Below are 19,103 nucleotides of genomic sequence, written 5' to 3' on the forward strand. Positions count from 1 at the left end.
TTCTCTTGTTCTCGAAATTCCACTGACGTTTAAAAGTGCTTCGGAAAACTTCCATTGTTCGCAAAATTCCTCTGAAGTTTAAAAATGCTTTAGAACTTTTCCATTGTTCTCAGAATTATGCTGACGCTTAAAAATGCTTCGGAACTCTTCCATTGTTCTCGTAATCCTGCTGATGTTTAAAAAGGCTTCGGAACTCTTCCATTGTTTTTGTAATTCTACTGAAGTTTAAAAATGCTTCGGAACTCTTCCATTGTTCTCGGAATTTCGCTGAGGTTTAAAAATGCTTCGGAACTCTTCCATTGTTCTCGGAATTCCGCTGAAGTGTAAAAATGCTTCGGAACTCTTCCATTTTTCTCGGAATTCCGCTGACATTTAAAAATGCTTCGGAACTCTTCCATTGTTCTCGGAATTCTGCTGAAGATTAAAAATGCTTCGGAACTCTTCCATTGTTTTTGGAATTCTACTGAAGTTTAAATATGCTTCGGAACTCTTCCATTGTTATCGGAATTCTACTGACATTTAAAAATTCTTCGGAACTCTACAATTGTTCTCGGAATTCCGCTGAAGTTTAAAAATGCTTCGGAACTCTTCCATTGTTCTCGGAATTCTGCTGACATTTAAAAATGCTTCGGAACTCTTCCATTGTTCTCGTAATTCTGCTGAAGTTTAAAAATGCTTCGGAACTCTTCCATTGTTTTTGTAATTCTACTGAAGTTTAAAAATGCTTCGGAACTCTTCCATTGTTTTTGTAATTCTACTGAAGTTTAAAAATGCTTCGGAACTCTTCCATTGTTCTCGGAATTCTACTGAAGTTTAAAAATGCTTCACAACTTTTCCATTGTTCTCGGAATTCCGCTGAAGTTTAAAAATGCTTCGGAACTCTTGCATTGTTCCCGGAATTCTGCTGAAGTTTATAAATGCTTCGGAACTCTTCCATTGTTATCGGAATTCCGCTGAAGTTTAAAAATGCTTCGGAACACTTCCATTGTTCGCAGAATTTCTCTGAAGTTTAAAAATGCTTCGGAACTCTTCCATTGTTCTCGGAATTCCGTGAAGTTTAAAAATGCTTCGAAACTCTTCCATTGTTCTCGGAATCCTGCTCATGTTTAAAAATGCTTCGGAACGCTTCCATTGTTCTCAGAATTCTGCTGAAGTTTAAAAATGCTTCGGAACTCTTCCATTGTTCTCAGAATCCCTTTGATGTTTAAAAATGCTTTGGAATTCTTCCATTGTTCTGGGAATTCAGCTGGAGTTTAAAAATGCTTCGGAACTCTTCCATTATTCTTGGAATTCCGCTGAAGTTAAAAATGCTTCGGAACTCTTCCATTGTTCTCAGAATTCCGATGATGTTTAAAAATGATTCGGAACTCTTCCATTGTTCTCGGAATTCTGCTGACATTTAAAAATGCTTCGGAACTCTTCCATTGTTCTCGGAATTCTGCTGAAGTTTAAAAATGCTTCGGAACTCTTCCATTGTTCTCGGAATTTTGCTGAAGTTTAAAAATGCTTCGGAACTCTTCCATTGTTCTCAGAATTCTGCTGACGTTTAAAAATGCTTCGGAACGCTTCCATTGTTCTCGGAATCCTGCTGATGTTTAAAAATGCTTCGGAACTCTTCCATTGTTCTCAGAATTCTGCTGAAGTTTAAAAATGCTTCGGAACTCTTCCATTGTTCGCAAAATTCTGCTGACGATAGAAATGCTTCGGAACTCTTGCATTGTTCACGGAATTCTACTGAAGTTTATAAATGCTTCGGAACTCTTCCATTGTTCTCGGAATTCCGCTGAAGTTTAAAAATGCTTCGGAAGACTTCCATTGTTCGCAGAATTTCTCTGAAGTTTAAAAATGCTTCTGAACTCTTCCGTTTTTCTCGGAATTCCGTTAAGTTTAAAAATGCTTCGGAACTCTTCCATTGTTCTCAGAATTCTGCTGATGTTTAAAAATGCTTCGGAACTCTTCCATTGTTCTCGTAATCCTGCTGATGTTTAAAAATGCTTCGGAACTCTTCCATTGTTCTCAGAATCCCTTTGATGTTTAAAAATGCTTCGGAATTCTTAAATTGTTCTGGGAATTCCGCTGAAGTTTAAAAATGCTTCGGAACTCTTCCATTATTCTCGGAATTCCGCTGAAATTTAAAAATGCTTCAGAACCCTTCCATTGTTCTCGGAATTCCGCTGAAGTTTAAAAATGCTTCGGAACTCTTCCATTGTTCTCGGAATTCCGCTGAAGTTTAAAAATGCTTTGGATTTCTTCTCTTGTTCTCGAAATTCCACTGACGTTTAAAAGTGCTTCGGAAAACTTCCATTGTTCGCAGAATTCCTCTGAAGTTTAAAAATGCTTTAGAACTTTTCCATTGTTCTCTTAATTCCGTGTAGTTTAAAAATGCTTCGGAACTCTTCCATTGTTCTCAGAATTATGCTGACGCTTAAAAATGCTTCGGAACTCTTCCATTGTTCTCGTAATCCTGCTGATGTTTAAAAAGGCTTCGGAACTCGTCCATTGTTCTCGGAATTCCGCTGAAGTTTAAAAATGCTTCGGAACTCTTCCATTGTTCCCGGATGTCCGTAGAAGTTTAAAAATGCTTCGTAATTCTTAAATTGTTTTCGGAATTCCGCTGAAGTTTAAAAATGCTTCGGAACTCTTTCATTGTTCTCAGAATTCTGCTAACGTTTAAAAATGCTTCAGAACACTTCCATTGTTCTCAGAATTCCCTGAAGTTTAAAAATGCTTCGGAACTCTTCCATTGTTCTCAGAATTATGCTGACGCTTAAAAATGCTTCGGAACTCTTCCATTGTTTTTGTAATTCTACTGAAGTTTAAAAATGCTTCGGAACTCTTCCATTGTTCTCGGAATTTCGCTGAGGTTTAAAAATGCTTCGGAACTCTTCCATTGTTCTCGGAATTCCGCTGAAGTGTAAAAATGCTTCCGAACTCTTCCATTTTTCTCGGAATTCCGCTGACATTTAAAAATGCTTCGGAACTCTTCCATTGTTCGCAGAATTTCTCTGAAGTTTAAAAATGCTTCGGAACTCTTCCATTGTTCTCGGAATTCCGTGAAGTTTAAAAATGCTTCGAAACTCTTCCATTGTTCTCGGAATTCCGCTGAAGTTTAAAAATGCTTCGGAACTCTTGCATTGTTCCCGGAATTCTGCTGAAGTTTATAAATGCTTCGGAACTCTTCTATTGTTATCGGAATTCCGCTGAAGTTTAAAAATGCTTCGGAACACTTCCATTGTTCGCAGAATTTCTCTGAAGTTTAAAAATGCTTCGGAACTCTTCCATTGTTCTCGGAATTCCGTGAAGTTTAAAAATGCTTCGAAACTCTTCCATTGTTCTCGGAATCCTGCTCATGTTTAAAAATGCTTCGGAACGCTTCCATTGTTCTCAGAATTCTGCTGAAGTTTAAAAATGCTTCGGAACTCTTCCATTGTTCTCGGAATTCCGCTGAAGTTTAAAAATGCTTCGGAACACTTCCATTGTTCGCAGAATTTCTCTGAAGTTTAAAAATGCTTCTGAACTCTTCCGTTTTTCTCGGAATTCCGTTAAGTTTAAAAATGCTTCGGAACTCTTCCATTGTTCTCAGAATTCTGCTGATGTTTAAAAATGCTTCGGAACTCTTCCATTGTTCTCGTAATCCTGCTGATGTTTAAAAATGCTTTGGAACTCTTCCATTGTTCTCAGAATTCCGCTGAAGTTTAAAAATGCTTTGGATTTCTTCTCTTGTTCTCGAAATTCCACTGACGTTTAAAAGTGCTTCGGAAAACTTCCATTGTTCGCAAAATTCCTCTGAAGTTTAAAAATGCTTTAGAACTTTTCCATTGTTCTCAGAATTATGCTGACGCTTAAAAATGCTTCGGAACTCTTCCATTGTTCTCGTAATCCTGCTGATGTTTAAAAAGGCTTCGGAACTCTTCCATTGTTTTTGTAATTCTACTGAAGTTTAAAAATGCTTCGGAACTCTTCCATTGTTCTCGGAATTTCGCTGAGGTTTAAAAATGCTTCGGAACTCTTCCATTGTTCTCGGAATTCTGCTGACATTTAAAAATGCTTCGGAACTCTTCCATTGTTCTCGGAATTCTGCTGAAGTTTAAAAATGCTTCGGAACTCTTCCATTGTTTTTGTAATTCTACTGAAGTTTAAAAATGCTTCGGAACTCTTCCATTGTTCTCGGAATTTCGCTGAGGTTTAAAAATGCTTCGGAACTCTTCCATTGTTCTCGGAATTCCGCTGAAGTGTAAAAATGCTTCCGAACTCTTCCATTTTTCTCGGAATTCCACTGACATTTAAAAATGCTTCGGAACTCTTCCATTGTTCTCGGAATTCTGCTGAAGTTTAAAAATGCTTCGGAACTCTTCCATTGTTTTTGGAATTCTACTGAAGTTTAAATATGCTTCGGAACTCTTCCATTGTTATCGGAATTCTACTGACATTTAAAAATGCTTCGGAACTCTACAATTGTTCTCGGAATTCCGCTGAAGTTTAAAAATGCTTCGGAACTCTTCCATTGTTCTCGGAATTCTGCTGACATTTAAAAATGCTTCGGAACTCTTCCATTGTTCTCGGAATTCTGCTGAAGTTTAAAAATGCTTCGGAACTCTTCCATTGTTTTTGTAATTCTACTGAAGTTTAAAAATGCTTCGGAACTCTTCCATTGTTCTCGGAATTCTACTGAAGTTTAAAAATGCTTCACAACTCTTCCATTGTTCTCGGAATTCCGCTGAAGTTTAAAAATGCTTCGGAACTCTTGCATTGTTCCCGGAATTCTGCTGAAGTTTATAAATGCTTCGGAACTCTTCTATTGTTATCGGAATTCCGCTGAAGTTTAAAAATGCTTCGGAACACTTCCATTGTTCGCAGAATTTCTCTGAAGTTTAAAAATGCTTCGGAACTCTTCCATTGTTCTCGGAATTCCGTGAAGTTTAAAAATGCTTCGAAACTCTTCCATTGTTCTCGGAATCCTGCTCATGTTTAAAAATGCTTCGGAACGCTTCCATTGTTCTCAGAATTCTGCTGAAGTTTAAAAATGCTTCGGAACTCTTCCATTGTTCTCGGAATTCCGCTGAAGTTTAAAAATGCTTCGGAACACTTCCATTGTTCGCAGAATTTCTCTGAAGTTTAAAAATGCTTCTGAACTCTTCGGTTTTTCTCGGAATTCCGTTAAGTTTAAAAATGCTTCGGAACTCTTCCATTGTTCTCAGAATTCTGCTGATGTTTAAAAATGCTTCGGAACTCTTCCATTGTTCTCGTAATCCTGCTGATGTTTAAAAATGCTTTGGAACTCTTCCATTGTTCTCAGAATTCCGCTGAAGTTTAAAAATGCTTTGGATTTCTTCTCTTGTTCTCGAAATTCCACTGACGTTTAAAAGTGCTTCGGAAAACTTCCATTGTTCGCAAAATTCCTCTGAAGTTTAAAAATGCTTTAGAACTTTTCCATTGTTCTCAGAATTATGCTGACGCTTAAAAATGCTTCGGAACTCTTCCATTGTTCTCGTAATCCTGCTGATGTTTAAAAAGGCTTCGGAACTCTTCCATTGTTTTTGTAATTCTACTGAAGTTTAAAAATGCTTCGGAACTCTTCCATTGTTCTCGGAATTTCGCTGAGGTTTAAAAATGCTTCGGAACTCTTCCATTGTTCTCGGAATTCCGCTGAAGTGTAAAAATGCTTCGGAACTCTTCCATTTTTCTCGGAATTCCGCTGACATTTAAAAATGCTTCGGAACTCTTCCATTGTTCTCGGAATTCTGCTGAAGATTAAAAATGCTTCGGAACTCTTCCATTGTTTTTGGAATTCTACTGAAGTTTAAAAATGCTTCGGAACTCTTCCATTGTTTTTGGAATTCTACTGAAGTTTAAATATGCTTCGGAACTCTTCCATTGTTATCGGAATTCTACTGACATTTAAAAATTCTTCGGAACTCTACAATTGTTCTCGGAATTCCGCTGAAGTTTAAAAATGCTTCGGAACTCTTCCATTGTTCTCGGAATTCTGCTGACATTTAAAAATGCTTCGGAACTCTTCCATTGTTCTCGTAATTCTGCTGAAGTTTAAAAATGCTTCGGAACTCTTCCATTGTTTTTGTAATTCTACTGAAGTTTAAAAATGCTTCGGAACTCTTCCATTGTTTTTGTAATTCTACTGAAGTTTAAAAATGCTTCGGAACTCTTCCATTGTTCTCGGAATTCTACTGAAGTTTAAAAATGCTTCACAACTTTTCCATTGTTCTCGGAATTCCGCTGAAGTTTAAAAATGCTTCGGAACTCTTGCATTGTTCCCGGAATTCTGCTGAAGTTTATAAATGCTTCGGAACTCTTCCATTGTTATCGGAATTCCGCTGAAGTTTAAAAATGCTTCGGAACACTTCCATTGTTCGCAGAATTTCTCTGAAGTTTAAAAATGCTTCGGAACTCTTCCATTGTTCTCGGAATTCCGTGAAGTTTAAAAATGCTTCGAAACTCTTCCATTGTTCTCGGAATCCTGCTCATGTTTAAAAATGCTTCGGAACGCTTCCATTGTTCTCAGAATTCTGCTGAAGTTTAAAAATGCTTCGGAACTCTTCCATTGTTCTCAGAATCCCTTTGATGTTTAAAAATGCTTTGGAATTCTTCCATTGTTCTGGGAATTCAGCTGGAGTTTAAAAATGCTTCGGAACTCTTCCATTATTCTTGGAATTCCGCTGAAGTTAAAAATGCTTCGGAACTCTTCCATTGTTCTCAGAATTCCGATGATGTTTAAAAATGATTCGGAACTCTTCCATTGTTCTCGGAATTCTGCTGACATTTAAAAATGCTTCGGAACTCTTCCATTGTTCTCGGAATTCTGCTGAAGTTTAAAAATGCTTCGGAACTCTTCCATTGTTCTCGGAATTTTGCTGAAGTTTAAAAATGCTTCGGAACTCTTCCATTGTTCTCAGAATTCTGCTGACGTTTAAAAATGCTTCGGAACGCTTCCATTGTTCTCGGAATCCTGCTGATGTTTAAAAATGCTTCGGAACTCTTCCATTGTTCTCAGAATTCTGCTGAAGTTTAAAAATGCTTCGGAACTCTTCCATTGTTCGCAAAATTCTGCTGACGATAGAAATGCTTCGGAACTCTTGCATTGTTCACGGAATTCTACTGAAGTTTATAAATGCTTCGGAACTCTTCCATTGTTCTCGGAATTCCGCTGAAGTTTAAAAATGCTTCGGAAGACTTCCATTGTTCGCAGAATTTCTCTGAAGTTTAAAAATGCTTCTGAACTCTTCCGTTTTTCTCGGAATTCCGTTAAGTTTAAAAATGCTTCGGAACTCTTCCATTGTTCTCAGAATTCTGCTGATGTTTAAAAATGCTTCGGAACTCTTCCATTGTTCTCGTAATCCTGCTGATGTTTAAAAATGCTTCGGAACTCTTCCATTGTTCTCAGAATCCCTTTGATGTTTAAAAATGCTTCGGAATTCTTAAATTGTTCTGGGAATTCCGCTGAAGTTTAAAAATGCTTCGGAACTCTTCCATTATTCTCGGAATTCCGCTGAAATTTAAAAATGCTTCAGAACCCTTCCATTGTTCTCGGAATTCCGCTGAAGTTTAAAAATGCTTCGGAACTCTTCCATTGTTCTCGGAATTCCGCTGAAGTTTAAAAATGCTTTGGATTTCTTCTCTTGTTCTCGAAATTCCACTGACGTTTAAAAGTGCTTCGGAAAACTTCCATTGTTCGCAGAATTCCTCTGAAGTTTAAAAATGCTTTAGAACTTTTCCATTGTTCTCTTAATTCCGTGTAGTTTAAAAATGCTTCGGAACTCTTCCATTGTTCTCAGAATTATGCTGACGCTTAAAAATGCTTCGGAACTCTTCCATTGTTCTCGTAATCCTGCTGATGTTTAAAAAGGCTTCGGAACTCGTCCATTGTTCTCGGAATTCCGCTGAAGTTTAAAAATGCTTCGGAACTCTTCCATTGTTCCCGGATGTCCGTAGAAGTTTAAAAATGCTTCGTAATTCTTAAATTGTTTTCGGAATTCCGCTGAAGTTTAAAAATGCTTCGGAACTCTTTCATTGTTCTCAGAATTCTGCTAACGTTTAAAAATGCTTCAGAACACTTCCATTGTTCTCAGAATTCCCTGAAGTTTAAAAATGCTTCGGAACTCTTCCATTGTTCTCGGAATTCCGCTGAAGTGTAAAAATGCTTCGGAACTCTTCCATTTTTCTCGGAATTCCGCTGACATTTAAAAATGCTTCGGAACTCTTCCATTGTTCTCGGAATTCTGCTGAAGTTTAAAAATGCTTCGGAACTCTTCCATTGTTTTTGTAATTCTACTGAAGTTTAAAAATGCTTCGGAACTCTTCCATTGTTCTCGGAATTTCGCTGAGGTTTAAAAATGCTTCGGAACTCTTCCATTGTTCTCGGAATTCCGCTGAAGTGTAAAAATGCTTCCGAACTCTTCCATTTTTCTCGGAATTCCGCTGACATTTAAAAATGCTTCGGAACTCTTCCATTGTTCGCAGAATTTCTCTGAAGTTTAAAAATGCTTCGGAACTCTTCCATTGTTCTCGGAATTCCGTGAAGTTTAAAAATGCTTCGAAACTCTTCCATTGTTCTCGGAATTCCGCTGAAGTTTAAAAATGCTTCGGAACTCTTGCATTGTTCCCGGAATTCTGCTGAAGTTTATAAATGCTTCGGAACTCTTCTATTGTTATCGGAATTCCGCTGAAGTTTAAAAATGCTTCGGAACACTTCCATTGTTCGCAGAATTTCTCTGAAGTTTAAAAATGCTTCGGAACTCTTCCATTGTTCTCGGAATTCCGTGAAGTTTAAAAATGCTTCGAAACTCTTCCATTGTTCTCGGAATCCTGCTCATGTTTAAAAATGCTTCGGAACGCTTCCATTGTTCTCAGAATTCTGCTGAAGTTTAAAAATGCTTCGGAACTCTTCCATTGTTCTCGGAATTCCGCTGAAGTTTAAAAATGCTTCGGAACACTTCCATTGTTCGCAGAATTTCTCTGAAGTTTAAAAATGCTTCTGAACTCTTCCGTTTTTCTCGGAATTCCGTTAAGTTTAAAAATGCTTCGGAACTCTTCCATTGTTCTCAGAATTCTGCTGATGTTTAAAAATGCTTCGGAACTCTTCCATTGTTCTCGTAATCCTGCTGATGTTTAAAAATGCTTTGGAACTCTTCCATTGTTCTCAGAATTCCGCTGAAGTTTAAAAATGCTTTGGATTTCTTCTCTTGTTCTCGAAATTCCACTGACGTTTAAAAGTGCTTCGGAAAACTTCCATTGTTCGCAAAATTCCTCTGAAGTTTAAAAATGCTTTAGAACTTTTCCATTGTTCTCAGAATTATGCTGACGCTTAAAAATGCTTCGGAACTCTTCCATTGTTCTCGTAATCCTGCTGATGTTTAAAAAGGCTTCGGAACTCTTCCATTGTTTTTGTAATTCTACTGAAGTTTAAAAATGCTTCGGAACTCTTCCATTGTTCTCGGAATTTCGCTGAGGTTTAAAAATGCTTCGGAACTCTTCCATTGTTCTCGGAATTCTGCTGACATTTAAAAATGCTTCGGAACTCTTCCATTGTTCTCGGAATTCTGCTGAATTTTAAAAATGCTTCGGAACTCTTCCATTGTTTTTGTAATTCTACTGAAGTTTAAAAATGCTTCGGAACTCTTCCATTGTTCTCGGAATTTCGCTGAGGTTTAAAAATGCTTCGGAACTCTTCCATTGTTCTCGGAATTCCGCTGAAGTGTAAAAATGCTTCCGAACTCTTCCATTTTTCTCGGAATTCCGCTGACATTTAAAAATGCTTCGGAACTCTTCCATTGTTCTCGGAATTCTGCTGAAGTTTAAAAATGCTTCGGAACTCTTCCATTGTTTTTGGAATTCTACTGAAGTTTAAATATGCTTCGGAACTCTTCCATTGTTATCGGAATTCTACTGACATTTAAAAATGCTTCGGAACTCTACAATTGTTCTCGGAATTCCGCTGAAGTTTAAAAATGCTTCGGAACTCTTCCATTGTTCTCGGAATTCTGCTGACATTTAAAAATGCTTCGGAACTCTTCCATTGTTCTCGGAATTCTGCTGAAGTTTAAAAATGCTTCGGAACTCTTCCATTGTTTTTGTAATTCTACTGAAGTTTAAAAATGCTTCGGAAATCTTCCATTGTTCTCGGAATTCTACTGAAGTTTAAAAATGCTTCACAACTCTTCCATTGTTCTCGGAATTCCGCTGAAGTTTAAAAATGCTTCGGAACTCTTGCATTGTTCCCGGAATTCTGCTGAAGTTTATAAATGCTTCGGAACTCTTCTATTGTTATCGGAATTCCGCTGAAGTTTAAAAATGCTTCGGAACACTTCCATTGTTCGCAGAATTTCTCTGAAGTTTAAAAATGCTTCGGAACTCTTCCATTGTTCTCGGAATTCCGTGAAGTTTAAAAATGCTTCGAAACTCTTCCATTGTTCTCGGAATCCTGCTCATGTTTAAAAATGCTTCGGAACGCTTCCATTGTTCTCAGAATTCTGCTGAAGTTTAAAAATGCTTCGGAACTCTTCCATTGTTCTCGGAATTCCGCTGAAGTTTAAAAATGCTTCGGAACACTTCCATTGTTCGCAGAATTTCTCTGAAGTTTAAAAATGCTTCTGAACTCTTCGGTTTTTCTCGGAATTCTGTTAAGTTTAAAAATGCTTCGGAACTCTTCCATTGTTCTCAGAATTCTGCTGATGTTTAAAAATGCTTCGGAACTCTTCCATTGTTCTCGTAATCCTGCTGATGTTTAAAAATGCTTTGGAACTCTTCCATTGTTCTCAGAATTCCGCTGAAGTTTAAAAATGCTTTGGATTTCTTCTCTTGTTCTCGAAATTCCACTGACGTTTAAAAGTGCTTCGGAAAACTTCCATTGTTCGCAAAATTCCTCTGAAGTTTAAAAATGCTTTAGAACTTTTCCATTGTTCTCAGAATTATGCTGACGCTTAAAAATGCTTCGGAACTCTTCCATTGTTCTCGTAATCCTGCTGATGTTTAAAAAGGCTTCGGAACTCTTCCATTGTTTTTGTAATTCTACTGAAGTTTAAAAATGCTTCGGAACTCTTCCATTGTTCTCGGAATTTCGCTGAGGTTTAAAAATGCTTCGGAACTCTTCCATTGTTCTCGGAATTCCGCTGAAGTGTAAAAATGCTTCGGAACTCTTCCATTTTTCTCGGAATTCCGCTGACATTTAAAAATGCTTCGGAACTCTTCCATTGTTCTCGGAATTCTGCTGAAGATTAAAAATGCTTCGGAACTCTTCCATTGTTTTTGGAATTCTACTGAAGTTTAAAAATGCTTCGGAACTCTTCCATTGTTTTTGGAATTCTACTGAAGTTTAAATATGCTTCGGAACTCTTCCATTGTTATCGGAATTCTACTGACATTTAAAAATTCTTCGGAACTCTACAATTGTTCTCGGAATTCCGCTGAAGTTTAAAAATGCTTCGGAACTCTTCCATTGTTCTCGGAATTCTGCTGACATTTAAAAATGCTTCGGAACTCTTCCATTGTTCTCGTAATTCTGCTGAAGTTTAAAAATGCTTCGGAACTCTTCCATTGTTTTTGTAATTCTACTGAAGTTTAAAAATGCTTCGGAACTCTTCCATTGTTTTTGTAATTCTACTGAAGTTTAAAAATGCTTCGGAACTCTTCCATTGTTCTCGGAATTCTACTGAAGTTTAAAAATGCTTCACAACTTTTCCATTGTTCTCGGAATTCCGCTGAAGTTTAAAAATGCTTCGGAACTCTTGCATTGTTCCCGGAATTCTGCTGAAGTTTATAAATGCTTCGGAACTCTTCCATTGTTATCGGAATTCCGCTGAAGTTTAAAAATGCTTCGGAACACTTCCATTGTTCGCAGAATTTCTCTGAAGTTTAAAAATGCTTCGGAACTCTACCATTGTTCTCGGAATTCCGTGAAGTTTAAAAATGCTTCGAAACTCTTCCATTGTTCTCGGAATCCTGCTCATGTTTAAAAATGCTTCGGAACGCTTCCATTGTTCTCAGAATTCTGCTGAAGTTTAAAAATGCTTCGGAACTCTTCCATTGTTCTCAGAATCCCTTTGATGTTTAAAAATGCTTTGGAATTCTTCCATTGTTCTGGGAATTCAGCTGGAGTTTAAAAATGCTTCGGAACTCTTCCATTATTCTTGGAATTCCGCTGAAGTTAAAAATGCTTCGGAACTCTTCCATTGTTCTCAGAATTCCGATGATGTTTAAAAATGATTCGGAACTCTTCCATTGTTCTCGGAATTCTGCTGACATTTAAAAATGCTTCGGAACTCTTCCATTGTTCTCGGAATTCTGCTGAAGTTTAAAAATGCTTCGGAACTCTTCCATTGTTCTCGGAATTTTGCTGAAGTTTAAAAATGCTTCGGAACTCTTCCATTGTTCTCAGAATTCTGCTGACGTTTAAAAATGCTTCGGAACGCTTCCATTGTTCTCGGAATCCTGCTGATGTTTAAAAATGCTTCGGAACTCTTCCATTGTTCTCAGAATTCTGCTGAAGTTTAAAAATGCTTCGGAACTCTTCCATTGTTCGCAAAATTCTGCTGACGATAGAAATGCTTCGGAACTCTTGCATTGTTCACGGAATTCTACTGAAGTTTATAAATGCTTCGGAACTCTTCCATTGTTCTCGGAATTCCGCTGAAGTTTAAAAATGCTTCGGAACACTTCCATTGTTCGCAGAATTTCTCTGAAGTTTAAAAATGCTTCTGAACTCTTCCGTTTTTCTCTTAATTCCGTTAAGTTTAAAAATGCTTCGGAACTCTTCCATTGTTCTCAGAATTCTGCTGATGTTTAAAAATGCTTCGGAACTCTTCCATTGTTCTCGTAATCCTGCTGATGTTTAAAAATGCTTCGGAACTCTTCCATTGTTCTCAGAATCCCTTTGATGTTTAAAAATGCTTCGGAATTCTTAAATTGTTCTGGGAATTCCGCTGAAGTTTAAAAATGCTTCGGAACTCTTCCATTATTCTCGGAATTCCGCTGAAATTTAAAAATGCTTCAGAACCCTTCCATTGTTCTCGGAATTCCGCTGAAGTTTAAAAATGCTTCGGAACTCTTCCATTGTTCTCGGAATTCCGCTGAAGTTTAAAAATGCTTCGGAACTCTTCCATTGTTCTCAGAATTCTGATAACGTTTAGAAATGCTTCAGAACACTTCCATTGTTCTCAGAATTCTGCTGATGTTTAAAAATGCTTCGGAACTCTTCCATTGTTCGCAGAATTCCTCTGAAGTTTAAAAATGCTTTAGAACTTTTCCATTGTTCTCTTAATTCCGTGTAGTTTAAAAATGCTTCGGATCTCTTCCATTGTTCTCAGAATTATGCTGACGTTTAAAAATGCTTCGGAACTATTCCATTGTTCTCGGAATTCCGCTGATGTTTAAAAATGCTTTGGAACTCTTCCATTGTTCTCAGAATCCCTTTGATGTTTAAAAATGCTTCGGAATTCTTAAATTGTTCTGGGAATTCCGCTGAAGTTTAAAAATGCTTCGGAACTCTTCCATTGTTCTCGGAATTATGCTGAAGTTTAAAAATGCTTCGGAACGCTTCCATTGTTCTCGGAATTTCGCTGAAGTTTAAAAATGCTTCGGAACTCTTCCATTGTTCTCAGAATTCCGCTGAAGTTTAAAAATGCTTTGGATTTCTTCTCTTGTTCTCGAAATTCAACTGACGTTTAAAAGTGCTACGGAAAACTTCCATTGTTCTCAGAATTCCTCTGAAGTTTAAAAATGCTTTAGAACTTTTCCATTGTTCTCTTAATTCCGTGTAGTTTAAAAATGCTTCGGAATTCTTCCATTGTTCTCAGAATTATGCTGACGCTTAAAAATGCTTCGGAACTCTTCCATTGTTCTCGTAATCCTGCTGATGTTTAAAAACTCTTCGGAACTCTTCCATTGTTCTCGGAATTCCGCTGAAGTTTAAAAATGCTTCGGAACTCTTCCATTGTTCCCGGATGTCCGTAGAAGTTTAAAAATGCTTCGTAATTCTTAAATTGTTTTCGGAATTCAACTGAAGTTTAAAAATGCTTCGGAACTCTTTCATTGTTCTCAGAATTCTGCTAACGTTTAAAAATGCTTCAGAACACTTTCATTGTTCTCAGAATTCCCTGAAGTTTAAAAATGCTTCGGAACCCTTCCATTGTTCTCGGAATTCCGCTGAAGTGTAAAAATGCTTCGGAACTCTTCCATTTTTCTCGGAATTCCGCTGACATTTAAAAATGCTTCGGAACTCTTCCATTGTTCTCGGAATTCTGCTGAAGTTTAAAAATGCTTCGGAACTCTTCCATTGTTTTTGGAATTCTACTGAAGTTTAAATATGCTTCGGAACTCTTCCATTGTTATCGGAATTCTACTGACATTTAAAAATGCTTCGGAACTCTACAATTGTTCTCGGAATTCCGCTGAAGTTTAAAAATGCTTTGGAACTCTTCCATTGTTCTCGGAATTCTGCTGACATTTAAAAATGCTTCGGAACTCTTCCATTGTTCTCGGAATTCTGCTGAAGTTTAAAGATGCTTCGGAACTCTTCCATTGTTTTTGTAATTCTACTGAAGTTTAAAAATGCTTCACAACTCTTCCATTGTTCTCGGAATTCCGCTGAAGTTTAAAAATGCTTCGGAACTCTTGCATTGTTCCCGGAATTCTGCTGAAGTTTATAAATGCTTCGGAACTCTTCTATTGTTATCGGAATTCCGCTGAAGTTTAAAAATGCTTCGGAACACTTCCATTGTTCGCAGAATTTCTCTGAAGTTTAAAAATGCTTCGGAACTCTTCCATTGTTCTCGGAATTCCGTGAAGTTTAAAAATGCTTCGAAACTCTTCCATTGTTCTCGGAATCCTGCTCATGTTTAAAAATGCTTCGGAACGCTTCCATTGTTCTCAGAATTCTGCTGAAGTTTAAAAATGCTTCGGAACTCTTCCATTGTTCTCGGAATTCCGCTGAAGTTTAAAAATGCTTCGGAACACTTCCATTGTTCGCAGAATTTCTCTGAAGTTTAAAAATGCTTCTGAACTCTTCCGTTTTTCTCGGAATTCCGTTAAGTTTAAAAATGCTTCGGAACTCTTCCATTGTTCTCAGAATTCTGCTGATGTTTAAAAATGCTTCGGAACTCTTCCATTGTTCTCGTAATCCTGCTGATGTTTAAAAATGCTTTGGAACTCTTCCATTGTTCTCAGAATTCCGCTGAAGTTTAAAAATGCTTTGGATTTCTTCTCTTGTTCTCGAAATTCCACTGACGTTTAAAAGTGCTTCGGAAAACTTCCATTGTTCGCAAAATTCCTCTGAAGTTTAAAAATGCTTTAGAACTTTTCCATTGTTCTCAGAATTATGCTGACGCTTAAAAATGCTTCGGAACTCTTCCATTGTTCTCGTAATCCTGCTGATGTTTAAAAAGGCTTCGGAACTCTTCCATTGTTTTTGTAATTCTACTGAAGTTTAAAAATGCTTCGGAACTCTTCCATTGTTCTCGGAATTTCGCTGAGGTTTAAAAATGCTTCGGAACTCTTCCATTGTTCTCGGAATTCTGCTGACATTTAAAAATGCTTCGGAACTCTTCCATTGTTCTCGGAATTCTGCTGAAGTTTAAAAATGCTTCGGAACTCTTCCATTGTTTTTGTAATTCTACTGAAGTTTAAAAATGCTTCGGAACTCTTCCATTGTTCTCGGAATTTCGCTGAGGTTTAAAAATGCTTCGGAACTCTTCCATTGTTCTCGGAATTCCGCTGAAGTGTAAAAATGCTTCCGAACTCTTCCATTTTTCTCGGAATTCCGCTGACATTTAAAAATGCTTCGGAACTCTTCCATTGTTCTCGGAATTCTGCTGAAGTTTAAAAATGCTTCGGAACTCTTCCATTGTTCTCAGAATTCTGCTGAAGTTTAAAAATGCTTCGGAACTCTTCCATTGTTCTCGGAATTCCGCTGAAGTTTAAAAATGCTTCGGAACACTTCCATTGTTCGCAGAATTTCTCTGAAGTTTAAAAATGCTTCTGAACTCTTCGGTTTTTCTCGGAATTCTGTTAAGTTTAAAAATGCTTCGGAACTCTTCCATTGTTCTCAGAATTCTGCTGATGTTTAAAAATGCTTCGGAACTCTTCCATTGTTCTCGTAATCCTGCTGATGTTTAAAAATGCTTTGGAACTCTTCCATTGTTCTCAGAATTCCGCTGAAGTTTAAAAATGCTTTGGATTTCTTCTCTTGTTCTCGAAATTCCACTGACGTTTAAAAGTGCTTCGGAAAACTTCCATTGTTCGCAAAATTCCTCTGAAGTTTAAAAATGCTTTAGAACTTTTCCATTGTTCTCAGAATTATGCTGACGCTTAAAAATGCTTCGGAACTCTTCCATTGTTCTCGTAATCCTGCTGATGTTTAAAAAGGCTTCGGAACTCTTCCATTGTTTTTGTAATTCTACTGAAGTTTAAAAATGCTTCGGAACTCTTCCATTGTTCTCGGAATTTCGCTGAGGTTTAAAAATGCTTCGGAACTCTTCCATTGTTCTCGGAATTCCGCTGAAGTGTAAAAATGCTTCGGAACTCTTCCATTTTTCTCGGAATTCCGCTGACATTTAAAAATGCTTCGGAACTCTTCCATTGTTCTCGGAATTCTGCTGAAGATTAAAAATGCTTCGGAACTCTTCCATTGTTTTTGGAATTCTACTGAAGTTTAAAAATGCTTCGGAACTCTTCCATTGTTTTTGGAATTCTACTGAAGTTTAAATATGCTTCGGAACTCTTCCATTGTTATCGGAATTCTACTGACATTTAAAAATTCTTCGGAACTCTACAATTGTTCTCGGAATTCCGCTGAAGTTTAAAAATGCTTCGGAACTCTTCCATTGTTCTCGGAATTCTGCTGACATTTAAAAATGCTTCGGAACTCTTCCATTGTTCTCGTAATTCTGCTGAAGTTTAAAAATGCTTCGGAACTCTTCCATTGTTTTTGTAATTCTACTGAAGTTTAAAAATGCTTCGGAACTCTTCCATTGTTTTTGTAATTCTACTGAAGTTTAAAAATGCTTCGGAACTCTTCCATTGTTCTCGGAATTCTACTGAAGTTTAAAAATGCTTCACAACTTTTCCATTGTTCTCGGAATTCCGCTGAAGTTTAAAAATGCTTCGGAACTCTTGCATTGTTCCCGGAATTCTGCTGAAGTTTATAAATGCTTCGGAACTCTTCCATTGTTATCGGAATTCCGCTGAAGTTTAAAAATGCTTCGGAACACTTCCATTGTTCGCAGAATTTCTCTGAAGTTTAAAAATGCTTCGGAACTCTACCATTGTTCTCGGAATTCCGTGAAGTTTAAAAATGCTTCGAAACTCTTCCATTGTTCTCGGAATCCTGCTCATGTTTAAAAATGCTTCGGAACGCTTCCATTGTTCTCAGAATTCTGCTGAAGTTTAAAAATGCTTCGGAACTCTTCCATTGTTCTCAGAATCCCTTTGATGTTTAAAAATGCTTTGGAATTCTTCCATTGTTCTGGGAATTCAGCTGGAGTTTAAAAATGCTTCGGAACTCTTCCATTATTCTTGGAATTCCGCTGAAGTTAAAAATGCTTCGGAACTCTTCCATTGTTCTCAGAATTCCGATGATGTTTAAAAATGATTCGGAACTCTTCCATTGTTCTCGGAATTCTGCTGACATTTAAAAATGCTTCGGAACTCTTCCATTGTTCTCGGAATTCTGCTGAAGTTTAAAAATGCTTCGGAACTCTTCCATTGTTCTCGGAATTTTGCTGAAGTTTAAAAATGCTTCGGAACTCTTCCATTGTTCTCAGAATTCTGCTGACGTTTAAAAATGCTTCGGAACGCTTCCATTGTTCTCGGAATCCTGCTGATGTTTAAAAATGCTTCGGAACTCTTCCATTGTTCTCAGAATTCTGCTGAAGTTTAAAAATGCTTCGGAACTCTTCCATTGTTCGCAAAATTCTGCTGACGATAGAAATGCTTCGGAACTCTTGCATTGTTCACGGAATTCTACTGAAGTTTATAAATGCTTCGGAACTCTTCCATTGTTCTCGGAATTCCGCTGAAGTTTAAAAATGCTTCGGAACACTTCCATTGTTCGCAGAATTTCTCTGAAGTTTAAAAATGCTTCTGAACTCTTCCGTTTTTCTCTTAATTCCGTTAAGTTTAAAAATGCTTCGGAACTCTTCCATTGTTCTCAGAATTCTGCTGATGTTTAAAAATGCTTCGGAACTCTTCCATTGTTCTCGTAATCCTGCTGATGTTTAAAAATGCTTCGGAACTCTTCCATTGTTCTCAGAATCCCTTTGATGTTTAAAAATGCTTCGGAATTCTTAAATTGTTCTGGGAATTCCGCTGAAGTTTAAAAATGCTTCGGAACTCTTCCATTATTCTCGGAATTCCGCTGAAATTTAAAAATGCTTCAGAACCCTTCCATTGTTCTCGGAATTCCGCTGAAGTTTAAAAATGCTTCGGAACTCTTCCATTGTTCTCGGAATTCCGCTGAAGTTTAAAAATGCTTCGGAACTCTTCCATTGTTCTCAGAATTCTGATAACGTTTAGAAATGCTTCAGAACACTTCCATTGTTCTCAGAATTCTGCTGATGTTTAAAAATGCTTCGGAACTCTTCCATTGTTCGCAGAATTCCTCTGAAGTTTAAAAATGCTTTAGAACTTTTCCATTGTTCTCTTAATTCCGTGTAGTTTAAAAATGCTTCGGATCTCTTCCATTGTTCTCAGAATTATGCTGACGTTTAAAAATGCTTCGGAACTATTCCATTGTTCTCGGAATTCCGCTGATGTTTAAAAATGCTTTGGAACTCTTCCATTGTTCTCAGAATCCCTTTGATGTTTAAAAATGCTTCGGAATTCTTAAATTGTTCTGGGAATTCCGCTGAAGTTTAAAAATGCTTCGGAACTCTTCCATTGTTCTCGGAATTATGCTGAAGTTTAAAAATGCTTCGGAACGCTTCCATTGTTCTCGGAATTTCGCTGAAGTTTAAAAATGCTTCGGAACTCTTCCATTGTTCTCAGAATTCCGCTGAAGTTTAAAAATGCTTTGGATTTCTTCTCTTGTTCTCGAAATTCAACTGACGTTTAAAAGTGCTACGGAAAACTTCCATTGTTCTCAGAATTCCTCTGAAGTT

This window comes from Phyllobates terribilis, unplaced genomic scaffold (genome assembly GCF_046119375.1).
Source record: "Phyllobates terribilis strain yellow unplaced genomic scaffold, ASM4611937v1 Scaffold_13__5_contigs__length_258822181, whole genome shotgun sequence".
NCBI lineage: Eukaryota > Metazoa > Chordata > Amphibia > Anura > Dendrobatidae > Phyllobates > Phyllobates terribilis.